General features: G+C 40.6%; 1 long non-coding RNA gene and 1 pseudogene across 1 annotated transcript in view; both read left to right on the top strand.

Annotated features, from left to right (window-relative positions):
* Positions 1-7,550: 7,550 nt before the first annotated feature.
* Positions 7,551-11,788, top strand: LOC123847382 (olfactory receptor 6N1-like; annotated as a pseudogene).
* A 4,579-nt stretch (positions 11,789-16,367) lies between these two features.
* Positions 16,368-27,218, top strand: part of LOC135362035 (uncharacterized) — a 60,889-nt gene continuing 50,038 nt past the window's right edge. The window contains exon 1 of the long non-coding RNA XR_010406325.1: positions 16,368-16,505. This is a non-coding gene — a long non-coding RNA (uncharacterized LOC135362035). The remainder of the gene's footprint in view (positions 16,506-27,218) is intronic.

Raw genomic sequence — 27,218 nt, 5'->3', positions numbered from 1 at the left:
CCTCAAAAATCAATGTGTATTTAACTACAAATTAAAGAGAAAATAATTTGAAAGGAACTTCTAGAAGTACTGAACTAGAGGTGAAGAGAGAGGAAAAGGGTTCAGAGACAAGATGAAAGTGGAGTCAACCAAGGTGAATGAACGAGAGAAAGAAAGAGAAAAGGTAGTAGCTGCAGATCAACCTTTTCCAATATCTCAGTGTTGCTGAGAGTTGGCCCTGTTCAGCACAACAGGAAAATTTGGCTTTCAGAGTAGTAATTGGCTCCTCTGAACCCACAAACTTCAGAGTTCAGGTTTTGGTGAGAAATTTGTTAGCACGAGACACTCTGGATGTTCTTTGTATACTCTACCATTTTATTTAACTTTCCCAGTAGAGAGGGAAAATCTTACCCTTGGGAAAGAGACTTATGAGTAGTTGATTTTCATGAGAACAGCACACTGAACAATCGGGCAGGACCTGACTCCCTAATGGGAGGACATTAAGGTAGGATATTAAGTTGGGCAGTTAGAGCAGCACCTCGACTGAGAATGTTCTTGAATGTGGATCCTGATTCTCTGTCAGTATAAACAAAACATCCAGAACCATGGGGTTATGGTGGCCAGTCCTTCTATGGAGGACAAGGACAATGAGAGGTAAGAAAAATCTATTTAGGTTTCTGTCAGCAGTGACCAAAATAAAGCTTGCAGATTTGAGCTGGGATGGGATAAAAAGTTATACCAATAAATACTTACTAAGATCTTACTGGGCGCTCACTTGTGCTAGATCTGTGAAGGAAATCAGAGGACAGCAATTGAAAAACTCCAAGATTGCACCTACTTTTCAGGCACTTATAATTTTGTGAGGGAGACAACACATGAAACGATATATAAATGTATAATCATAGCCATATATATATATATATATATATATATATATATATATGTACACAATGTAAAATGTGAATGAGATTGAGCACTTATGGAGTGCTGGGTACCTCACCAACACTTCATATGGATTATCTCATTCAACCCTAATGAAAACACTATGAGGTAGTTTTATTATTGTAAGTGTTGTTTATTTTCCAGCTGAGAAAATTAAAGCACCAAGAGGTTAAGTTACTTGCCCAGAGTCACACAGAGTATGTGGTGGAGCCAGAACTCAAACTCAGGTCTGTCAGACACAAAAGATCATGCTCTTCCCTACTCCAAAATACTACTTCCCTGTGACATGATAAATCCTCTAGTATGGACCAAAGAAACCATGTGACTGTGACTATTGCAGCTTTCTCACTGTGGTAAATTTGTCACGATCCACGAAGAAGAGGAGTCTGGAAGCAGAAAGCTTCAAAAAGAAAATGTGAGTGGTGACAGATACAGCTTTTGAATGCTACAGGGTGGGGATTAGAGAGAAGCAAGTAGGAGGGGCACTGAGATTTTTCCCATTGTCACAGTCAAACACCAGGACGATGAGTGAAAGATGAAAGAAAATAAATGTCACTGCTATTCAGATGCCTGGCACCCTGAGCATATGAGCAGAGAAGTATTAAAATGATGGATCAGGATATTTCAGTTATCCTGAATATAAGGGAATGGAGCAGGCATAGAAAGTGTGGCAAATTCTCTTTCATGACTCAGAGGACAAGGTAAACATAAGAAGCCAATTAGAAAAATATAACTTGTTCAAAGGTAAACTCCTCATTCAAACTGGGTATTTAGCATTGTGGAGACCAATTATTTTTTTCTAGAATGGTTTATTGATGAAATGTTTTCTGAAATCCATCAATTTCAGATTGTGGCTATAAAGTAATAGCCATAATTAGAGTCTATATTTATAGGGTAATTGAGAAACTACATTTAAACAGATTATTTAGACCCCCAAATTTTTATATGAAATATCTTAGTTGAGACTAAAAGTATGAGCTCATTATCCTTTGCACAATTTACCGGAATAATTGTTGCTATTCTTCACATTTAGGCTAGGTATGTCACATAATGACACATCACGTATCATTTGGCCCAAGATATTTCTTGGCCCATTTCATTGTCTGTCGTGTTGACAAATGGAACAGAACAGGAAAAAAAAAGTATTTGACACCAAAGAATATAGTCGAATAGGAAATATCTGTCACCAGGTCTCAATAATGTCTATCTCCAGTCTGTTTCTGGGTCTCAACAATGTTTGTTTCAGGCATTTCAGTTTTGCCTGTCTCCAGATCTCAAGGTGCATAAACACAAATAACAAAATCATTTCTCACATTAATGTGTCATTGAATTTAAATAAAAAATTTAAAATAAAAAAAGTGAGCTGTCTATAACGTTCCACAAGTTGTATTCAAAGGAAAAAGGATATTTTAACCAAAATTTCCTGCTGCATGGTACAAACAGGAATTATTCAAGAAAGACACCACTTATATAAGAGTTGACCCAAAAAATCAACTTCCTCTATTGGTATTAGAGCTAGTATAGTGCCAGTTAAGGATTTCTTCTCTGCCCTTTCAGAGTCTGTCTCTGGGTAGTTTTCCTGCTCACCAGCCTTTTCTTTCTCAGACATCGCTTTCAGGAACAGGTTTATATGTATTTGGACCAAGGGATGACTTAAAGAGTGAAGCTTGGGTTATCCAGATGATCTTCTGCACTACCAATTAACCCTGACATCTATCATTAAACAATTGTCCCAGATATCAGCCTGGAATAACTTTGGGGAGAATAAAGAACTAAGAGAACATTTGACTGTTGTGCGTTTGTTGTTTAATTTTTTTGTTTTATGGATAGAGGTAGGAGTTTGTAGGGAGGGAGAGCACTGGATATCTGATGTTTTTAGAATGTACAACATGATGATTTAGTATACACGTATTATGAAGTCATTACCACAATCAAGTTAATTAACACATTCTTCACTCACATAGTAACTTCTTTTTGAGGTGAGAACACTTAAAATCTACTCTCTTAGCAAATATCAAGTATACAATGCAGTATTAGTAACTACAGTAATCATGCTGGGCATTAGATCCCAGATTTATTCATCTTATTACTGGAAGTTTGTACCCTTTGACCAACATCTCCCTATTCCCCTCACCCCTAGCCCCTGGTAACCATGGTTCCACTCTGGTACTATGAGCTCATCTTTTTTAGATTCCACATATAATTGAGATCATACAGCATTTGTTTTTCAGTGTCTAACTTATTTCACTTAATACGATGCCCTCTAGGTTCATCCATGTTGTCAAAAATAGCAGGATTTCCTTCTTTTTTAAGGCTGAATAATATTCTGCTGCATATATACACACCACATTTTCTTTATCCATTCATCTATCAGTGGAAATTTAGGTTGTTTCCATATCTTGGCTATTATGAATAATGCTGCAATGAACATAGGGAGGACAGCTATCTCTCTGAGATAGCAATTTCCTTTCCTTTGGATATATACCCAGAAGTGGGACTGCTGGATCATATGGTATCTGATTGGTATAGCCAGATCATTGCTCTCCTTATCAAGCTATATACTTCTCCCTTCCAGAGTTGTAATCTTCACCTGTTTTTTGGCTTCCTCCTCACCACCCCCTATTCTAAGAGGTTTCCCTGGATTGACTCTAGAAGAGGTAATGAGTTTGGGCTTCCATAATTAGTCTCCTACTTCCTAGTTATACTGCTACACTTGCAATTTTATGATTGTACTTTTGCAACTATTAACATCTCAGAGGTGATGGGAGGAGGTAAATTTGGGGGTTTTATTTTATATTGGGCACCAAACAATTTTTCATGCTAATGAATACCTTTTGGTGGTTATAAGGACATAGGAGAATTAATACCAGGGCAAAATCTGATTAAGGATATACCAGGAGTAAGAGTATATGTTTAATTAGATTTTCTGGGTAAAGGAAAGTTAAGAACAAGCTGTTTTCTACCATATTTGCAAAAAAAAAAAATCCACTAAGATATCTGAGTCCACTGTCCCTGCCTAGTAAATCAAGTATACTGATATACTTGAATCATTCTTTACTGATTGAGGATATTTCAGAGCCTCTGACCATTATTTTGAGCATTAATTCTGACTGGCCAGAACTACAAAAGGAGATGGAGAAGACAAAAAGAGTAGGACTGAATGTATTCTGACCCTAGGACATCTCCTGAAAATTGTTTTCTTGACTAAGCTCATTTCATTATCTGTCTCTCTCTCTCTCATGTAAAAGCAAAATGAGACAAAACAGAATTTTTTAAAAATCTCAGATAATTGAAAGCTCTGGGTAGTTGGATTGCCATTAATAAAGGTTTTGTGGAGACTCATGATGAAGGGAGTCTAACAGTCCCCATGGAATTATGCTTTCCTGTGCTTCATTTGCAGAGGATGCTCCTGATATGCTGTTGCTAACCCTGAGCTTTGAGGAATTTCTACAGAGTAAGTCAAGAGTTACATTGACACATTCACTGTCTTCCCTGGTCCCTTTTGAAACCAAGGGCAGGAATTTGTCAGGCTTTAGCTTAAGAGTTTGCTGTGTGACCACAGTGAGAGCTCTGTCTACTTGGGGCTGGGGCCCTGTTACCAGATTGTTGACCCGTATGAGGATTGAAACTGTCATCCCAGCCATGGATCATACCCCACTAGATCTTTTGAAAAGGCAGGAAGGAAAAAAGGAAGGAATGAAGGAAGAAAGACAAAAGAAAATCCCCCCCAAACTAAATTACCTACTTGGTCTTCCCATCCCAGGAAAAGACATGATCATTCATATAGTTGCTTCATCCATGTCATTTCATTAAACTTTTTTATTAAAGTATAATATGTATACATAAAAGTACAAAAAAAGTATCAGTTCTCCTAAGTAAAAAACCCTAAATTTAAAAAAAGGTATTACTGAAGTATAGTTGATGTACAATGTAATATTAGTTTCAGGTGTACAACACAGTAATTTGACAATTCTACACATTATCCTGAGCTTACCATGGTAAATGTAGTCACCATCCGTCACCATAGAATGTTAGGACAATATTATTGACTATGCTCCCTATGCTGTGCTTTTCATCTCCATGACTTATTTCTTTTATAACTGGGAGTTTGTACCTCTTAATCCCCTTCACCTATTTCACCCATCCCTTCACCCACCTCCCGCCAGTTCATTTTCTGTGTTTAAGAGTCTGTTTGGGCATTTTGTTTGTTTTATTCTTTAGATTCCACATATAAGTGAAATCATATGGTATTTGTCTTTCTCTGTCTGCCTTATTTCACTTAGCATACCCTCTAGGTCCATCCATGTTGTAACAAATGACAAGCTTTTATTCATTTTTACTAAAAAGCCCCCAAATTAATCCACCTTGCTCCATCCCAGCCTGGTCCTAGCCACCATCTCTTACCTGGATTACTGTATTACCTTCCTCACCAGTTTTCCCACTGTACTTATTAGCCCCTTACAGTCTATTCTTCACATAGAAGCCTAAGGGATTTTTTCAAAATGTAAACCAGACCACACCTTCTACAAACTCACCTCCTATCGCTCTTCCCTCAGAGCCTGCCTCACCTGTTGCTCTCAAGCCACAGTAGTTGGTTTTGTTGTTTGCTTGGTTGTTTTACTTCTTCCAGTGTTCAGGTGCTCGTCTCACTTAGGGCCTTTGCACATGCCACCTTTCTACCTGTAATACCTCCCCTCTGATTGTTCTCATTGCTGGCTACCCATATTCTTCCCTGAACATCTCATTTCCAGGCATATTATTCTTTGAATTAGGACCCCATATATCTCCCCCATAGCATTTATCACAGTAGTAATTTTACAGTTACTTTTAAGATCACCTCCGCTACTGGGATGTAAGCTCTGGGAACATTAAGACCATGACTTTCTTGCTCCAGATTTTATCCCCAATGCCTACCTCACCCAATATATGCACATAGCAGGTGTCCAGAAATATCTGGTAAGCGAAGAAAAGACTGAGTGAAAGAATGAATAGAATTCTCAGCTGAAGCCTCTTTTTTGCATCAGCATGAATCTGTCTTCACTGCAAGAAAAGAGAGGATGGGAGAAGATTTAGGGAGGCTGGTGTGCCTTTGAATTTGGAGGCACTAAGGAGCACGCCTGTAAGCTAAAAGGGGAAATCAAGTTTATTTCATTATTAATTAATGAGACTTGGGATTGAATGATAAAAATCTAATGATGTTAATGTCAGTTCTGAATGCTGGCTGGCAGTCTCTGAAGACAAGGTAAAATGGTAATAGGACACTGCAGTTTAATCCCCCAATTAGGAAGCAGCTGTCACCCCCAGGGACAACTCTAGTTGCTGATTGATTTTCCTTATACACTGTAATTATATTCAGTACCATGTTAGGCACCCTAAATGTGCTGGATACCCCGTTATAGGTGGACCTTCCTTTACACAGGCCCAGTGTATTAACAATCCAATTTATCCAAAGGGTAAATTATGGAGAAATTTTTTCATGTCACATAAGCATTCTTAATAAGATTCCTTTGAATAGCCAGTTCCCTGAATGGATTTAAAATAGGATTTCATTTACAAAAAATATGACTTAACTGTAACCTGTTAGGGACACATTGTCATTACCAAAGCAAAGCAGCAAAGATGGCTTTGCTTTATTCCTTGGCTAGACAGAGGCTACAGCTTAGAACACCAACTAAATCGAGGCCCTAACTCTGGCCTCACACTAACCCCTAATTTAGGCCACAACACAGCCTGATTTTCAATTCTATCACAGCCCAGGTGCTAAGACAAGACAGCCATTTCACAAATATGAGTCTTTGAGCTCTGGCTGGGGGAAAGGGGGCTTGTGGGGAAGAGAGAGCTGCAGCCATGACTCACTGCAAACCCATCCCTGCTGCTGAAAAAAAAAAATAACTCTAAATGCACATCCTACTGCTTGTGAGTCAGGAATGTCATTTTCATTTATGAAGGATGGAACATTACTTTTCTCTAACATTTCAAGTGAATAACTTTACATACATTTCCCCCAATTTCCATAGGAATTTGATGCCATGGAAGCAATCAGCTACATGTCCCCAGAGCCTGGCAGAGAGTCTTATTTTTCTTACAGGTACATTAAGATCAATATCTCTGAATTCTCCTCCTCCTTCTAATTAGGTTCCTGGTGAAACCTACCCTGATTTAGGTGTTCAGTGGGAGATAGGGTGGTCTGAAATTCCTGATGTTATTGTAGGATCCTGGACTCATGCTTTCATTGAGTCTCAAGAGCTGAGTTTCAGAAGTTCAGAGAAGCTCCTGCATGACGTCCCTATTAAGAAGTGTTTGCCTCCCACTATGAGACTCCCAAAGGTAGACTTGTCACATGTTACGTCAAGGAAAAGAGCCGAAAAGAGCAGAGGAGATGCCCTCTGTGTTCACTCTCCAGGGCATAGTTTCTGATTCTGCTACAAGTATTAGATAAATATACCTAGTAGAACAAAACAGAAAATTCGTTTCGGAGGAGAAAAGACAAAACCTTTGGTTTCAATAGTATATGGCATTTCTGGTGCTATTTCTTCCCTCCAGGAGCACAGCTCTTTCTCCAATTGGCGATATTTCTCTCTTTTTTTCAGGTCTAATGTTTAAATCTGACAGACACAGATAATCCGACCATGAACAAAGAATTTCTCCTCCTGGAATCTGGGAATCTCTATGGGCTACGGTCTTTTCGTGTGGGGATATTTCTGGGCATCTATGTAGTGACCATGCTGGGGAGCATTTTCATCCTCACAGTCATTTGCTTTGAGCTCAACCTCCAAACCCCCACATACTTCTTTTGGTCCAATCTTTGCTTCCTTGAGATCTGGTACACTACTTCCATTGCCCCTAAGATGTTATAGACCCTCTCTCAGATCCTGGGGCAATTTCTTTTGCAGGTTGTGTGGTCCAGTTTTACCTCTTCAGTTCATTGCAGTAGTCAAGTGCTTTGTTCTGCCAGTCATGTCTTCTGACTGCCACCTTGCTATCTGCAGCTCCCTCCAGCACCCATCCCTCATGAACCTCCACACATGCATCCTAGTTGCCAGTGGGTCTTGTCTGGATGAGTTCCTAACCCCTGTGGTCACTGTTGCCATGACTTTCCAGCTGCCATTCCATGCAGCCTATGAGATTGACCACTTCTTCAGTGACCTGGCTCCTGTACAGAATCTGGCCTGTTCTATCTTGAGATGGTGGAGAAGGCCACTTTCTTCCTGGCCTCCTTTGTCCTGGTGCCAGGCACTAGACTAAGTACTTGGAGATTCAGGCCACTGCTGTTCCCTCCTTCCAGGGAACTGGCCAGCAGAGCAGGGATCCTCCCTCAGGCCCTAAAACATAAGCCTTTGGGACTTCCAGGTTAATCCTTGCATGATAAAATTGAGTTTGCCAGACAAATGCAACTCCATCAGGCTATACCACCATATATAGATGACTTTTAGGGGAAAATGTGAAAGACCAAATTTGTATGCCACAAAAATCTCTCTCTCCCTCTCTGTCTCTTTCTCTCTCTCCCTCTCTGTCTCTTTCTGTCTTTCTCTTTTATAGAAATATCTGTTGGTGCTAAGGTTTTTGGCTGCCTTATGGACATGTGCCCATGTGTACACAACATATGCACACACACATACACACATTGTTATACACACATAGTCAGCATACCCTTCCCATCCAAACTTATTGCATATTACTTACTATTATACCCTCTTAGCTTCTGCCTAGCGATGCCCTTTACTGTGTCTCTCCTCAGGCTTCATGCACATTCACCTCCCTTTCTGTTATTTCTTACATCATCTGCCCCTCCACTGAGCAGAACTGACTCTAAAATCCTAGAACATCTATTGACTGTTCCACTCACTTGAACAGTTAGTTATGCAGTTCCCTTGAAGACTGGAATAACATCATTCTTATCCCTCTTAATGTCCCCTAGCATGGTGCTCTGCACAGAACAGATGCAAAATAATTATTTGTTGATTGAATGAATCAAAGCAATAAATGTTTGGTATGAAGAGAGTGAAGTAAGTCACTTTTTTCTGCCTACACTGGCTTCTCCCCAGCTTCCTCCTCATGATCATAGATAGCCCCAGCTTTCTCCACAGGCAGCTCTGACTGAGCCCCCCTCCCAACTTGCTCCTTGCCATGCCCTCTCATCCACTTTCTCTAAAGTGGCCAGGTGTATCTTTCTAAAATCCAAACCCGGCCCTGTCCTTTCCCTGTTTTCACGAACTTTCCGTGGTCCCCCTCTGCCCCTGGGATGGAGTCAGAGCTCCTCAGCCTGGCTTCTGGACCTCTTGAGCTCATCGTTCATCAGTCTCCTTTTCCCCTTTGTGCTCCAGCCACACCAAATTTCTCAGATAGACTTGGAAGCTTCTTAAAGACAAGATCATATACTTGCCATGTCTCTCCCACAGTATCTACATCCAAAGTGGGACAAAAACGTAGTTGCTCAAACAAGACGTCTTCAGTCAAATTGGTTTTGTTTGTTTGTTTGTTTGTTTGTCCATGTTCAGCTATGTATTTATTTTATTTTATTATGTTATGTTAATCACTATACATTACATCATTAGTTTTTGATGTAGTGTTCCATGATTCATTGTTTGTGTACAACACCCAGTGCTCCATTCAATTGTAATGCAAACTTCACTTTCCTTTCCTCTTCGTTTCCATTTATTGGCATATGAAGCACTTTGGCTTGACGAAAAAGTAATCTTGATTGGCTGTTAGCGATGTGTGTGTGTGTGTGTGTGTATACCATATTTCACCTGCCTTCCCTCCTGGTGGGCACCACCAGGAGCACAGATAAACCCTCCAAGAACTTCTACCTACAGTATGAGTCAAAGAATGCCAAACAGTTTGGGAAACACTTTCCCAGCTGGTTCTTCCTACTCCCTTCCCGACCACCCACAGAGCTCCCTCTTGTATAGGGTCTAATTGTCGCTAATCTAGTTTTAACTTCTTGTAATTACCCTCAATTAGGAAATAGAGCCTGCAGAACACACTCCTTGTGGTTAAGACACAGATCCAGAGTAGAAGTGTAATTACTTTTCAGCCTCTCAGGGGTTCTGCCTCGCCTTCTGTGCAGATGCCGAGTGGAAATGTCTCATCTGCTCCATGCATACATGTCTTTCTTTTTCTTTTTCTTGCATCCAGGTTTCTGAAATCGGTTGAGGAGTTTATTTAGCATGTTGGCCATTGGAAAATTTTTTTTAAAAAATCTACTAGGGGCGCCTGGGTGGCTCAGTTGGTTAAGCGATTGCCTTCAGCTCGGGTCATGATCCCAGGGTCCTGGGATTGAGCCCCGCATTGGGCTGGCTCCCTGCTCGGCGGGAAGCCTGCTTCTCCCTCTCCCACTCCCCCTGCTTATGTTCCCTCTCTCGCTGTGTCTCTCTCTGTCAAATAAATAAATAAAATCTTTAAAAATCTACTAGTCTAGGGCACCTGGGTGGCTCAGTTGGTTAAGCGACTGCCTTCGGCTCAGGTCATGATCCCGGAGTCCCGGGATCGAGTCCCGCATCGGGCTCCCTGCTCAGCAGGGAGCCTGCTTCTCCCTCTGACCCTCCCCCCTCTCATGTGCTCTCTGTCTCTCTCATTCTCTCTGTCTCAAATAAATAAATAAAATCTTTAAAAAAAAAAAATCTACTAGTCTAAGATCACCTAAACTTAAAAACTTTCAACAACTTCCCATTGCCTTTGGGATGAAGTCCAAATGCTCCATGGAAGTGACCAACATTACCTGTCATGACATCCAAGGACATGGAGCCCACCTAGAGCCCATTTAATTGCCAAAAAACATATAACTCTTGCCTCAGTCTCCAGTCTCATCTTTTGCTTTCTTGCTCTCAGAGTTTCTTTCCTCTCAGAATTTAAGTTCCCCAAACATGCTTCCTCAAAACTTTCACACATACTGTGCTTTCTCCCCTTCCTCACTCCACTTACCACCTGGCTCATTCTTTGGGTGCCGTCCAGTCTCTTTATGATATGCTCTTAGAGCACCCTGACTTTTTCATTACTTCATTATAAATTTCTCTGCATCTGAATTATCTGAATGATCAGGGATATAGATGTATAGGCACATAAATATACATCCTCTACCTGGATGATAAACTTCACAAAGGCAGTATCTGTGTCTGTCTTGTTTGAACATTACATCTCCAGTACCCAGCACGTGCTTAACACAGAATCATTGTTCAATAGATATTTGTTAATAAAAGAATATAAAAGAGCCATCTAAAGTCATTTCATTTTTTTGAAATGCATTATCTTGCTTTCACTCAAGATGTGGTTATTTAATCTTCATGTGGGCCAATTAGTTTCAGTCTGTTCCCAAAATACCATGTACCTCTGTATTCCCTGCCTCTCTCTCACAAATGTATGTAATTCCCTGAGGGAGCTAAAGGAGAGTGTATAACTCAGGACAGCCCATCCCTACTGGTGAGAAACGTGTCAAAGTGCATGTCTCACTCACGTTGGTCATACAGCTTCCCTGATGAACATAAAAGGCAACACTTTTCTATTATTGTGCTTTGGTTGACACACTGCCTCTGCAACATGAATAGATTTCTTCTATTTAGTGAAACATTATGTTAATGATTGGACAGAGTAATTAATAACAAATCAGATTAAATTTTCATGTCTCTATACAAGCCAAAGAGAAATTATCCCCATTAACCTGATCAGCACAAACTGTCATACTAGATTAGAAGAGCTCCAGTTTCAATTTATACTTTAACCTCCACCATTTTGGCAGATGCCTTGCTGTTACCTCAGCGGCTCCTCAGGAGAGAAGGAGAGGAAACAGGGGATGGATAAGTCAGGGGCTGAAAGAAGGAAAATGGGCTTCAGCCTTGGCCTGAAAGAAGCTTGCCAACAGTACCAGTAACCCATCCACATTAGCATTTCTATATAAAGGAACCAGGCTAGGAAGTGGGGGAAGACTGGATGGTTCTTAGAGCAGTGATACTAATTGAGAAAAGTTATAATTGTGTTCCAGAGCAGTATATCTAGAAGTAGAAATCCAGAGAGAGGGCCTAGAGACAGATTTCAGGACCTTAGGAACAGAGGACTGCCAAGAATTAGACAGGTATCAGGAACCCAGTCAATTGAATTGGGGTTTTGAGGGCATGCTGGCAGGGGCTCCAAGATTTCTAAACTTTTTTTTAAGATTTTATTTATTTATTTGACAGACATAGAGTGAGAGAGCACAAGCAGGGGGAGCAGCAGAGGGAGAGGGAGAACCAGGTTCTCCGCTGATCAGGAAGCCCGATGCAGGGCTCAATACCAGGACTCTGAGATGGTGACCTGAGCCCAAGGCACATGCTTAACTGACTGAGCCACCCAGGCACCCCAGATTTCTAAACTTTAACATCTTCTTTCTTCTTCCTCTCAAGCTCTTCAGGCTCCTCAAATTTACCTTCTATGTCCAGCTTCACCTGTAGTGCAAGATCATTGCTGGCATAAAAATGAATGAAGACGCAAAGTCTGGGGACATGGTGTCTGGTCTCACTATTCTTCCAGCTGATCAAGATTGGAGTTTAATAAAGCTGATATCAAACTGTATTTCACACTACTACTAAAGTAATAGGGATTGTGTGACAAACCCATCAGAATTTATACATCCAAATGAGACTTATCCCCTTCACAGAAGTCCACTCTTGACACTAAAAACAAAATCACTGGAACTTCCTTTTTGAGTATTTACTTTATAATCTTAGACACATTTTTTTTATTTCCTCAGCTGAGGTTAACTTTTTCATCTTTTGAGGATGCATTTGCATTCTACAAGTGGTGAAAATTTTTCTGAGCTTGGTGATAAATGACTCTGGAGTCTAAGCTGAGTAGTACCATTCAAGTAAGTTAGATCCAGACAAACAGGCAGGGCTTACATAAGCCCTAAGTGGGGCCTAAGCATTATGGAGCTAGCTCAAGCAGGTGACCAAAGTGTCAGGGAGCCCTGATAGTGGCAATAGTGTCAAGGCAAGAAATAGGTAGAAAGTATCCAGGAATCCCAAGAACAGATAGAAGTATAGTATTAAAGTAAGGATTAGAAGGGCCTGACGAGAGGCAAATCAGAACACCACTTTCACAGGGAATGCATTATCAGTTGGGAAACCAAAGAAGAGATTTGGATTCTAGAAGAGAGTTACAGGAAATGAAGTAGGACCCCAAGTAAGTTTATGGGATGACAAAGTCAGAGAAAACCTGAGTTTCTAGGATTTCCCCTGTGCAAAACTAGGGTTGTTCCAAGAACCAAGGACAGAGTTCAAACCACAGGAATTTTTGAATGCCCTCAGCACAACTAAAATTGCGAAAGTGATTTACCAACTATGGCCCTGTTGTGGCTAAAAAGCCAATCACAGGGACGCTTGGATGGCTCAGTAGGTTGAGCGTCTGCCTTCAGCTCAGGTCATGATCCCGGAGTCCTGGGATTGAGTCCCACATCCACATCGGGCTCCGTGCTCTGCAGGGAGTCTGCTTCTCTCTCCCCCTGCTTGTGCTCTCTCTGACAAATAAATAAATAAAATTTTAAAAAAGAAAAAGCCAATCACAGAATTCCTCCAGTGCTTTAAAATTCTTATCCTATTAGCCTGATGGACTGCCTTTGAGAAGTGAATTCTACATGGATCGTATCATTGCTAGCAGAACAACACGAGCCCATTATCCTCATTCATAGTCAGATTCTGCACCCATCTTAGGGACTCTGGCATGCTACAGTTTGCCTCTGAAGATTCCATCATTTGTTTCTTGGTCATATTAGAAAGCCCATTTTCTACCCTGGTTACTATTCTGCTTGAGAACACCTTGTTTTGTCAAGTTTCCCTTAAAAGTTCAAAACAAATGTCAAGTCCTTCCTGTTTTCATTCATCACTCAAAATGCATTGACTTCGCAGAAACTTTGCTTGTGTTTAGGGTTTCTTCCAGAACAAGCTAGCTTCTTCCTCCAAATTGGATTCTTCAGCCATCATTCTCACACTTGCAAGGCATTAATACATTTAATGAAGCAAATCTCTTACCTTTTCAATACTTCCATCAATCCTGTGGATGATGAGATGACCAATTCATGCATCATCAAGGACACTGTTCCTAAACCTTTCCTGGCAGTCCCAAATCCTGCTCATGATATTATTCGGCCCCTCATAAGTATCTCTTAACACATAAAGTATCTCACTTGCAAATTCATTTCACACAACATTTGATATTGATCCTTTGCTCTAAACAATAGCCACTCGTTTTTTCAGGGACATGAAAGTAGCATGCACTGCACTGCTGATGCTAGCTAGTGGAGATTGATTGGTTGATGTTGCCAATTTTGCTCCTGAAAGTTAAACATGTTGCCAGTCTGACCTTGGTCCCAGTTCCAAATGTTGAGTAACAACTTCTCTTTGGGTTGTATAGACCTGGCCTCAAGGACGATTGTTTTAGAAATCAAGACACTTATATTGTCCACTTATATTGTCCTTTCTCTTTCATATATTTTGTAATCATCATCCTAGCCAGGACTAGATGAAGGTCATTGCCTCATGGGTTTGGAGGGATATAAGTAGGGTTTGGGAGGGTCCCTTGACATGAGTCTCAGCTTAGTTAATGACATATACCTGTTATAGTACCCTACAGTATTTGTTTTATCCCATCTCTTAAGAAGCTACAGCATATGGTAGTGGTTAAAATAGTAAGCTGTGGAGTTAGAACTGGGTTTGAAACCCAATTTGACCACTCACTAACTTGGTCAAGTGAATCACTTTCACAAAACTGCTGTTTCCTTATTTACACAATGGAAATGACATCTACCTGCAAAGTTCATGAGGCCTAGATGAAATAACACAGGCAAAAAACTTAGCATGATACCTAGCATATATTGAGCTACCTCTATTAGTTAGTGGGAAGACCAATTTAACTTAGTAAAAACTCAGAATATCTTTCAAAACTATAAGGTAATTCCTCCACTAATATTGACTCTTCCTGCTTAGAAATTTCCTTCAACCCTTTGAAGGCACCTGGGTGGCTGTCATTTAAGTGGCCGACTCTTGATTTTGGCTCAGGTCATGATCTCAGGTTGTGAGATCGAGCCCCGAGTTAGGCTCCACACTGGGCATGGAGCCTGCTTAAGATTCTCTCTCTCCTTCTCCCTCTGCCCTTCCACCCCTGTGCGTGCTCTCTCTCTCAGAAAGAAAGAAAGAAAGAAAGAAAGAAAGAAAGAAAGAAAGAAAGAAAGAAAGAAAGAAAGAAAAATTTCCTTCACAGAGTTAATTTCAGAAACACATTCTATTCCCGTCATGCTTCAAGAGAAGGCTGTGACTCAGGCTTGTGGGACATATTTCTGTCTTCCTGAGATATGACCACCACCAATTATTCTTGAGCTAAAGACACTCTGGACCTTTAACTTCCCCTGCTAACATGGCCTTGGTTCTCTCTTTTTTTCAGCTGCCACTTTGACTACCCAAGGACTGAGAGCTTCCATGAATTCTCTATGTTTCTATGTACCAGGCTGACTTTATGCAAATGAACTTTCTTGTCAATGGATTGATTGAGGTATTATTCTTTGCTATTGTTCCTTCCAAATATGTACAGTGAATTGTATTACGGAATAGATCGCTTAATGGGATCCATATTAATAGAAAAGTATAGTCAAGTTTCACATGTAAATGAAACATGCATTAATTACCCTTATGATTCTGTTTAAGGTATTAATTTACCAAACACATCCTTTCTTTTTGTAACATTTACATTATGTGTATTAACCCCAACTATGATGATATATCACTTACCTGAAAGTTCTCTTCCTGGAAATCGTAATTGTCTAGTACTCTCAGAGCTAAAAAACTAAGACTTAACCTTTAAAAATCTTAGAGCAGACAGAAGAGATGATATAAAATCTATACACCAAAACTCATGCAGAGTACTTACAGAAAAACTCCTAAGGCTCTCAATCTTACTTTATACACAATTGTAACTCGGCTTGGTTTCTGAGTTCAGAATAGAATTGAAAATGTCAAAGGGCTACTGGAGGCATAAACAACATTATCAGCAAGCAAAGACTTTGGAAAGAAGACAGGATAGTTCTTAAAAAAAATGGACAGCCTGGGGCCATTTATTGGATGATTAAACAGTCTGATCCACCTCAACATAACTCCTAAGGACACCCCTTACATCCCAGCCCAACTCAATGATTAGTGTCTGTAAAGATGGCTGGAATCAACCTGAAAAGGGCAAATTATGTCAGGTTCACTTGGCATGAAAAGACAGAGACCTATCTATTTGAAACAATTACAAAGAAAAGGACTTGGATACTGCAAGGACACTTGTATTATTTGGACATGCACTTGCAAACATTTCCTTCCTGGCCAATGCCAAACAGATCAGATGTTAATGTATCTGCCAACCAAGGCATGTCACACTAGGTTCTGCCAGGCTGGTTTCAATAAACAGATAGGGTTTGTGGTAAGCACATTGTGTGTATGTAAGTGAAACAGATGCTTGTGAAACAGTCTGAAACAGTCTCTCTCCCCTCCCTGAAGTGGAACACTTGTGATTACCACCAGCCTAGAAGGTGTCGGAGTTATTTACAACTTTGAGCTCATGAGGTGGCTGTTTTGCTGCAGGTATGTGGGGGGTGAGGGGCGGGGAGGATGGGATTGTTCTCCAGGAATGAGCCCTGAAGCTCTGGAGAGTTTAACACTGCCCTTTAGACAAAAACTATGGCTTGGGGCTGGCCATTTTGCCACACCACATTCCAGAAGAAATATGCCTTAGCAAGAAAGGAAGATATTGATAAGCAAAAGTTATTTTTCCAGGTTTCTGATGAAGTCAGGGAAATTTCTCTCACCTTGTTACCAATAATAAACATGTGAGGGTGGGGGCAGGGGGGAAATGCAAAATAATGGCCTCCCAAGGAGCTGTTTTGCACTTGCTTTTAATAACTCCCCCTGAGCCTATCTCCCAGAGAAGTTCTTTATAGTTAAAATGCCTTCTTCAACTAAGTCAGGTGCGACCAATTAAAACTACCAACTCTGCTGTGAATGAGGTTCTAACTCCTTAATCCCAACTATTAGTGTGCAAAAAAGGAATGAAAATGACGAAAGAAGCAAGCTATTGGCTGTAAAAAAAGGAGCCACTTACAAACCTTGCTGCAAGGAGGGAATAGGTTGCTTCTAAGTAACTGTACTGTGTCTGTATCTATAATACGGCTTGTGTGTGCATCTTATATAGACATATGAAATATGGTGTGTGTATATATTCATAGGTAATATGAGTATCTGTGTAAATAGGGTACTTAATACTGGGACTGTTTAGTGGAGGGATAGAGTCCAGTACACTTCAGCATAGCTCCTAATAACACCCTATGTCTCAGCCAGCCCCCAATAATGAGTGTCCATAAAGATGGCTTGAAATCATCCAGAAAAAGTTAAATTGTATCAGATTCAGTTGGTATAAGAAGGCAGAAAACCATCTGTTTGAAATGATTACAATGAAAGAGACTTTGTTCCCTTCAAAGGATACTTCTATTATTTGGGACATGCACTTTAAAGAGCACCTCTTTCCCTGCCAATTGCAAACACATCAGGCGTTACAATATCTGCCAACGAAAGCATGTCACACTAGGTTCTGCCAGTGTGGTCATGGGTCTGTGTCAGTATTTTGTGTCTATGGGTTGTGTGTGTGTGTGCTGGCTCAAGTTGGGTGTGTTTGTGCATGTAGGAATGGGTGGATATGAGGGGGTGTACTTTTTTGTTTTTGAGGGGATGTACTTTTTTTTTCCCCAAAGATTTTATTTATTTGACAGAGAAAGACACAGTGAGAGGGGAACACAAGCAGGGGGAGTGAGAGAGGGAGGAGCAGGGAGCCCAATGTGGGACTCGATCCCAGGACCCTGGAATCATGACCTGAGCCGAAGGTGCCCCAAGGGGATGTACTTTTTAAAAGAGTTCAATCTAGTACACATGGTTTCTGCTCAGCATCTTGCCTTGACTGTTATTCTTTCTAATTTCCTGTTCTGATGCCCTAGTTTGCATTTTTCAATGGGGATCCCATGGGTCACGTTTGGCCCAGTTGGAGATTGCTCAGATTATCTGACCCTGCCCACCTGTTGAGCCAGCAACCCCATTGCCACATCCTGTAGCCTCAACTGCATCCTCTTGCCAAAGCTGCCACCTGTTCTTTGGTCCATTCTGGCCAGAGCTACTTCCTTAAAACTGACCTAATGACCCTGCTTAAGCACTAGTCCTGGCAGAACCAGGGGCAGAAGCAAGGTGACAAGGTTGGACTGCAGGATTTTGCACAATGTAAACCAGGCTCCCTTGGGGACAGTGAGAACCTGAAGGCATGAGAGGCTGCCCGATGGGACTGCCAATTTTGGGTGGGAGGAAGCGTACTGGGAGTTCCCAGAGTCCTTGATCAAAGAGAAAACCAAGTGGAGAAATGAAATGAGAGCCAAGGGTGGAGGGTGCTGGGTCATCAGTGACAGGAAGGAAGAAGAGAGAAGAGGAAAAGCAAAATACGGAGTGTGCTAAATATCACTCCAAAGAGAACCAGGGAGTCCCAATGCTTCCCTAGGAACACACCAGACAGCCATTTATTGAGAGACTACTATATGCCAAGCACTTGCCAGGCACTGGGCATATATCTCAGTAAACAGGACATAGCTCCTTCTCTCAAGGAGCTCACTGCATATTTGAGGAGATAAGAAGGAAGTTCTTTTTCATATTTGTGTGTGAAAAGTTCCATAGTAGATGTAAGAGAAGGCTTCCTGGAAAAAAAAAAAGGGATTTAGGCAGGTGAATAGTGGGGAAGGGAATGAATATTTAAAGGCCAGTCACTTGGCTTCAGGATAAAATCCAAATTCTGTGGCCTGGAATAGAGGCCCTTCATGAGCTGTCTCCAGCTTCTTGGGTCTCAGTTGTTGCCACCATGCCCACACAGTCCACATGAAGCCACACTGGATTACTTGCAATAGTTTGGACATGTACATTCTCTTTCACTTCCAAACCACTGCAAGTGATGGTCACTTTACATAAAATGGTCTCTCCAGGCCCCATCCATGCAATCCTGCTTATTTATCTTGTCTTGGCTCAAATAACATTTCCACTGGGAAGTCTTCCCTTAACCTGACCAAACCCCCTCCCTCAGACTGGTTTGGATGCCTGTATGAGTTTGCTAGGCCTGCCATAATAAAGTACCACAAACTGAGTCATCTGAACAGCAAAAGTTTACTTCCTCACAGTTCTGGAGCCCAGAAGTCCAGGATCGAGTCAGCATTGATTTCTTCTGAGGGCAGTGAGGAAGAATCTGTCCCAGGTCTCTCTCCTAGCTTCTGGTGGTTTGCTGGCAATCTTTGGCATGTCTTGGCTTGCAGACATAGCATTCCAATCTCTGCCTCCATCTTCACATGGAGGTGTCTTCACATGTCTTGGTGTCTAAATTTCCCCTTTTAATAAGGACACCGGTCATATTAAATTGGTACCTACCTTAATGACCTCATTTTAACTTGGGTACCTTTATAAAGACCCTATCCAAATAAGGTCACATGCTGAGGTACTGGGTATTAGGACTCCAAAATATATCTTTCTTTGGGGGACAAAATTCAACCCATAACAATGACTCTCCCCAGTACTGACGTAGGATCCTGTAATTGTCAGAGCATTAATCAACCTGATTATACTTGTCTGTTTACTTGTATGTCTTTTTCACCAAACTGTGAGCTCCATGAAGGCAGAGATGATGCTTTCTTCATTGTCATAACCCTAGTACTTGAAACAAAATCAAGCACACAGTAGGTATTCCATATGTATTTGTCACAGTATAAGTGTCATTCCTTTGATCAGGGGCCACTCCCTTCGCATGTGCTCTGGACCTTGGACCTTCCAACCTTTGCAGGGGCCATAAAACGCTGTATCCCCATGGTCTCCTGCATCTTCAATTTCTCCATTTCTAATCAATTCTTCTTCCTAATGGTATTCAAACATTTTCTATTCTTTCACATTGTAAGAATAAACATCTTCCCTTAAGCTTTCTGTTCCAGCTCTTACCAAATCTATTTCTTTTCAGAGCCAGGCTTCTCCAAAGAATTATCTACACAGTGTTATCTACACTTTTTATTCACTCCTGTATCTCACTCCAGTGTGGCTTCTGCACCCATTGCTCTACCAAAAGTTCTGTTAGTGAGGTCATCAGTATACTCCATGTCATCAGATACAATGAACTCTTTTCTGTCCTCAGCTTGCTCCTCCTCTCAGCAGGCTTTAGTATAGTTTACCAGCCTTTCCTCCCTAAACAATTCTTTCCTCAAAAAAAGAATTTCTCTTCCCTCTACTTGCATGTATGGATTTTCTCTTATCTATCCCTCCTCAGTCTTATTTACTGGTTATTCTTCCTCTATGTGACCTCTAAATGGTGGAATTCCCAGGGCTCCATTCTGAGTTCTCTTCTTCTAAACTGCTTCTCTACATGATTTCACCCATTTCCAGGCTTTTAAATGCCATCTACATGCTGGTGGCTTCTAAATTCATATTTCTAGCTCAGATATCTCTTCTGAGTTTCAGACCAGTATATTTAACTACCTAGTTAACATCCACTGCTATATCAGAATAATGTCATACAAAACTGATCATCATTTGTCTTCTTCCCCAAATGTGGAGCTATTCCAAGGCTCTCCCATCCCAGTGAATGGCCCAAGCACATATTCAACTCACAACCCAGTAACCTGAGAGTTATTACTGATGCCTTCCTCTATAATCCATCACCAAAACCTATCATTTCTACCTCTGAAAATATAGAGCTCAATTCATTTCTCCCCATCTCTGCAACTACTCTCCTACTCCACACTACCATCATCTCTCACTGTGTAACATTTGTAATAGTGCCCTAATTGGCTTCTCAATGTCTATTAGCCCCCAGTACTATTAAAAGTCATTCTGTACATATCAGCCAGAGTGATTTTAAAACATAAAATGGATCATGTCACTCTCCTAAAAACCCTTCAAAGAGTTCCAATCTTACTTACAATGAAATCCAGTGAGACTTTGGAGATCTGGTTCCTGCCTATGTTCCCAGCCCCATCTACCACATTCTTCCCCTTGGTCACCACATTGTAACCACACTAGCCTTTTCTCTGATCCCAAACACTTCAAGGTCTTTATCACTGCAGGACCTTGCTGTGGGCTAATCTCTCTTTTGAAATCCTTCCCTCCCCTACCCCACCTTATTACCTATCTTTGCCTGGCTTATTCCTACTCATCTTTCTGGTCTCTGTTCAAATGCCATATCTTCAGAGAAATCTTTTATGATACTTCCAACCCAATCCAAATTAGTTATCCTTGTTGTATGCCTTCCCAGTAGACTGGTTTTCCTTCACAGCATTTGTCATAGCATCAAATTATGGAGGAATCATCAGTATATAGGTGGTACTTGAGGTGAAGGAAATAATAATCTACTAGGGAAGGAAGACATATAACCATTCAGCTAGTCACTCAGCAAGTATTCCTTGGGTGTCTTCTGTGCCAAGCATTCTTCTAGGCACTGAAGATGCAGTGGCAAACTGCCAGATAATGTGATTACTGCTAAAACATAAGTCCACAATGAGTCCATGGAGATGCAGGAGAGTATCCCTTCATTCAATGTGTTGGATGGAAGAAAATGATCAGGTAAGTCTTTCTAGTGAGGATGATAATGCATGCAAAATATGAAGGGGCATTATCTAGGTGAAAAACAAATATGGGCAGGATCATCCAGGCAAAGGTCATGAGTAATGATGCAGAGGTGTGATATGGTAAACTGAGATGGAGCCTGGTGGGAGATGAGAGCGGGGAGGGAGGCAGAAGCAGGGTCATGGAAGACCTTGATTTCCATGCTGACGAGCTCAGATTTTATCCTTTGAAGATAGGTCTGCTACATGTAGTGCACTTTGTTGGGTACTTGAGTGTACAGCTAGAAAGGACTTTCTGTCTCTTTCCTTGAAGGATTTATAATCTCACTAGAAAGATAGGGCATATACATAAAACATAAAGAGCAGTGAATGCTACTTGTCAAATGAAGAGAAACAATTTCTCAGGGGAAGAAATGACATGAACAGGACAGTCAGGGAGAGAGAAGGTAGGACTTGAGTTGGTTCTTAAGGGAAAAAAATGGGGCAAATTTATCTAACTAAGCAAGGGACATTCTGAGCATTTGTGTTTGTTCATATGTCCTACTAAATGCTTTGTTAGGTCTTTACATTAGGTTATTTCATATTAATTATATAATTACTTTTAAAATTAAGGGAAATAAGAATATTGGGATTTTATATGCAGAGATTCTCTTTATAGACAGTGATTTCAAGAATTATGTAGTCTATAGTGTAAAAAAAAACATAAATTCTGAGCGATTTGAACACCAAGGTCACCAAGGCTATAATATCTTTGAGGTCAGAAGCTGTATCTATATTGTTCACTATTCTATTCCTAGCACTACCACAATCAATGCCTGGATAATATTAGGCTCTCAGTAAATATTTTTTCAATAAATATGTTTCATTCAATAAATATTCAATAAATACTTTCTATTCAATAGGCAAATACATGTATTCTCTCTATCACAGCAGAATCTTTTTTGCTTTCCCTCTCTCTTGAAGTGTAGCTTGAATATACCAGTTGATAATGTTAAGTAGCTGGCAACGGATACAAAAATAAGAAACAAAAGCACAAGTGAGGCCAGCAAGGCAAACTCAGGTACACAACAGGAGGATCTGGGAGGGGAGCAGAAAGAACAAAATGAAAACACAGTGGGTAGGTGTAAATGCTAGAGAAAATTCAACTTAAAAAAGAATGCCTTGAGGCAATCCACATGTCTAACAAACTGTTTAATGCACATTTCTCTAAAACTAGTCTTCTAGGGGGTTTCCACATATTTTATTAGATTCCACCTTTATCTTTTTTTAATCTTATAGGGATAGCACAGTTTTCACTCCTCCTCCAATCCCAAATCTCCCAGTCTCATTTATAAAACACACACACACACGAAATTGAAGACAACTAAAGCACACTTGCCAATACCTACTTTCAGGATTGAGCTTTTTGGGGGGATTATATGAAGCAACTATTTATTTTTTATACCAGAATAGGTCCACTCCTAGGAGGTGCTCCTCCCCTTTCACAGTACAAATATATATGCTCAAGGAAAACTAGATAATTTCAAGGACATCAAGACAAATCTACTAACTCTTCCCCCAAATCAGCTAAATAGATGATTTAAAGGAAAAAATGGGTCAAATTTAGCTAACTAAGCAAGGGACATTCTGAGCTTTGTGTTTGTTCATACGTCCTACTAAATGCTTTCTTAGATCTTTACATTAGGTTATTTCGTATTAATTATATAATTACTTTTAAAATTAAGGGAAATAAGAATATTGGGATTTTATATGCAGAGATTCTCTTTATAGACAGTGCTTTCAAGAATTATGTAGTCTATAATGTAAAAAAACAAATTCTGAGCGATATTTTACTTTATAAATATTATAATCTATCCTATGCTTTCCTAATCAGCCTGAGAGTTCCCTGAGGATGAGGACAAACAGTGCCTTAACCTTCAGACTGCCATCATTTTTGTCGATTGAATGGAACTCATCATTGTAGGATCAAATCCTCAGCTTCCTCAGGGCCTCCTTGGCATCTTTGTTTTTGAGGCTATAGATAAGGGGGTTACACGTGGGAGTGACAACAGTATAGAGCAAGGAGAAGGTTTTGTTGAGAACTGGCACCTGACCAGCCAAGGGCACAGCATAGACCAGGATCAAGGTCCCATAAAACAAGGTCACAACCACTAGATGAGAAGAACATGTAGAGAATGCCTTCTGCTTACCAGTCATGGAAGGCATATGTAAGACCATGGAAAGAATCTTCCAGTAGGAGGTTAGGGTTAGTCCAAAGGGGGCCAAAGTCACCAGCACCATTAGACTCATGCAGACTAGGTTGACCAGTCAGGGATCTGAGCAGGAGAGCTTCTGCAGAGGTGTCAAGTCACAGAAGAAATGGTCAATCTCATTGCTACCACAGAAGGTCAAACTGGTTACCATAGCAGCCTGGAATGCAGCTGCCACTGTGAAGCCACTAAACCATGAACCAATTACTAGCCACACACATATGGTTCCATGCATCAGTGTTGGTTAGTGCAAGGGCTGGCAGACAGCCAGGTAGCAGTCATATGACATCACTGCCAGAAGACAGCATTCAGTGCTGCCCAGAGTCCCAAAGAAGTAGAGCTGCATAACACAACCTGCCATGGAGATCACTCTGTTCTTTCTCAACAAGTCCACCAGCATCCTGGGCACAATGTTGGATGTATAACAGACCTCTAGGCATGAGAGGTTCGCCAGAAAGAAGTACACTGGTGTCTGGAGTCTCCGATGAGTGCTCACCAGGGCCACGAGAAGAAGATTCCCAGATATGGTGGCTAGGTAGACAATGCCAAACACCAGGAAGAGCAAGGGACCCAATTCCTTGAGGTCTCCAAACCCTAGTATGATGAACTCAGTCACCGTCATAGTGGTATTTCCTGGCCCCACAGAAGTCAGAAGTTCCTGGGGAAGTGTCAGTTTCTCCATCCTGTTATATCAGATCCCTCAGTCACTAAGATTTTCTACATAGTCCAATGATTTCTGCACTGATGAAGGCATTTCTTAGGGACTGGTTCTCATGGTAGCCAGTTAAATTTGACCTCAGAAAAGCTGTTTTACTGAAATCAGTTGAACCTGTCATTTGGTCAGGGCTGAAACAGAATGAGGAGACTAAATGGTAGAAGGAATGGCTCAGTGAAAATTTATACCCATCCTTTAGGGAATAATCCAGAACACAACCATACTGGTAGCAGGTCAAGACCCCCAAATTCACATTTAAAGGAGGCATGTAAAGCCTATGCTTGGCATCCTTGGTGCCATTTTGGACAGAAGAAATTCCCAAGGAAAATCCTTACTAAATGTTGACAATTCAAAGAAATGACAAGCCTGATAGCAAATCATATTTATGACCTTCTTTACCAGAGCATGAAATGGGAGCTGAAATGCTAGGACTGAGGCAAAGAACCATTCCATTGATGGTACAGGGCCATCCATGCTTGTTTGGTAGTGACATCCATGAAATTGCAGAATGGTAGTTTCTGGAGAGAGCAGATTCTGGAAAAATAGGCTTACATTCTAAAACAGAATAAAGATTTCTTACACACATCTGAATGCACATACACACATGCACACACATCCATCTGGAGCTACACGGTCAGGTATAGATAGTCACACATGCTATCATCTTTTACATCACTTTTAAAATTTGGTTTTCCCAGAGCAGTCTTCTAGAAGTGAAATATTTGCTCCATGGCTCTTTGCCTACAATTCAGATATGCTGGCATTAGGCAGGTAGCAATGGCCATGGGTTAGATCACAAGGCCCAAATAACCAGGCTTTCCATATACATCATGGGCAGTGGAAGATAAATTAGCATGTTTTTCTCATTCAGTTGTTTCACTGGTCTGTTTTGTGAGGCAGTGTAGTATAATGATTAAACATGGGAACGCCAGTGCCAGACTGCCTAGGATCATCTCCCAGCCTCTCCATTTACTGGTTGTGTGACCTTGGGCAAGTTACTTAGGCTTCCTGAGCCTAAGTTTCTCATCCAAAAAAACGAGGATAATAGTAACTCCTCGCAGTATTGTTTTGAAAAGTAAATACATGTAATTAAAACAGTGCCTGACACATAATAAGCACTAAATAAACATTAAAATTTTTTCTTTACAAAATAAAATTCTTTGTGAAAACAGCCCCACAGAAGCATTAACCAACATTACTAATCACTATGCTTAAATAAGATAAAGCAATATAAATGTATGGGAGGAAATTATACAGCTCTCATTACTTCTTAACTGCTACCTATCACCACTTAATTTAACTTAAAGATAATTGACGATAACACTCATATCTATTTATAGAGTTATGTAAGGATTAGATGAGATTATGAATATAAAGTGCCTGCCGCATAGAAAATGGTCACTAAATCATGGCTAATAATAGTACGAATAACAATTTACCTGAAGTCATCAAGCATGAGCTGACATTCATGGTTCCGTGTGCCTCCAACATTTATGGTCTTTCCACCATATGAACCGACTCTACTGCCTGCTATTATTTACACATTCATGTGTATGTGTCTTCATTTTTGTCTCTATGTGAAAGGTTTTTGGAATTCTGTTGAAAAGGATTAAAGGCAAATGCTCCACCATGATCTAATATCTTTAAACCAGACTTCTTCTGATACATCTACTTTGCACCAGGTACCCACCACGCCTAAGCCATGGACACCCATACTTTCTTGGCTCCTTTGGCTCCAGTTCCTGCCCAGCTTCCTTTGAAGGAAAACTCCAGGGCTTTTCCTGGGTGTTCTCAGTCCAGCTTCCCACCTGTTCCTCAAGAGCTATGGCCCAAAATCATTCTCCTTAATTTCTCCAATATTGCAGCCATCTTTAACTACTTTTTTAAATGAATCCTTACCCCAACTCTATCACTGCCTTCCCTTCTTTCCTGATTTACTTTTTATTTATAGCCCCTATTGCCTCTAACATAAAATATATTTTGTTTAACTCCTTCCTAATAGTCTGTCTCATTTAATGTAGGCTTTACAAGAGTATCGATTTCCTCTCTTTTATTCACCACCGAATCCCAAACACCTAGAACATTTCCTGATGCTGAGTGGACACAACAAATATTTGCTGAATGAATTCATAAGTCAATATGATATGATAAATAGTGCTTTTGCTTTGGAGTCAAAGAGAACCACATTGGGATCTTAGCTTTACCATTTCTCAGTGTTTCACCTTGGGCCATTCACTTAACCTCTGTGTGGTTCCATCTCCTCATCTGTCAGACAAGAATTGTGGCAAAGCCTACTAGGAGACCCCAAATATCCATTTCCTCCTTCTTCTGAAGCAGGAATTGACAAAATTTTTCTTAAAGGCAAGAGTTTTTAGGCTTTGCAGGCCATCTGGTCTTTGCCACAACTGTTGAAAAATGCCATTGTCATGAGAAAGCAGCATAGATAATATATAAATGAATGGGAGTCACTGTATGAAATAAAACTTTATTTACCAAGAAAAAAGTCATTGGGCTTCAAGCTATAGTTCTCCAACTCCTATAGCTGGATACATGGCTGCCCAGCTAAAGCCCACATTTTCTTTGCAGCTTAGTCAAGTCAACAGGGTGTGAACTGAATGATGTGTATAATTTTTAGATTGTGCCCTTAAAAGAAAAGCACATTTCCTCACCTTTTCCTTTTTACCCTTCCCACTGGCTGGAATACAGACCT

The sequence above is a fragment of the Mirounga angustirostris genome, unplaced genomic scaffold (assembly GCF_029215605.1).
Source record: "Mirounga angustirostris isolate CCGP_5_RB_7025 unplaced genomic scaffold, mMirAng1.0.hap1 SCAF_11, whole genome shotgun sequence".
Lineage (NCBI taxonomy): Eukaryota > Metazoa > Chordata > Mammalia > Carnivora > Phocidae > Mirounga > Mirounga angustirostris.
Note: the sequence above shows the minus strand (reverse complement) of the source record. Positions and strands in the feature narration are given on the sequence as shown.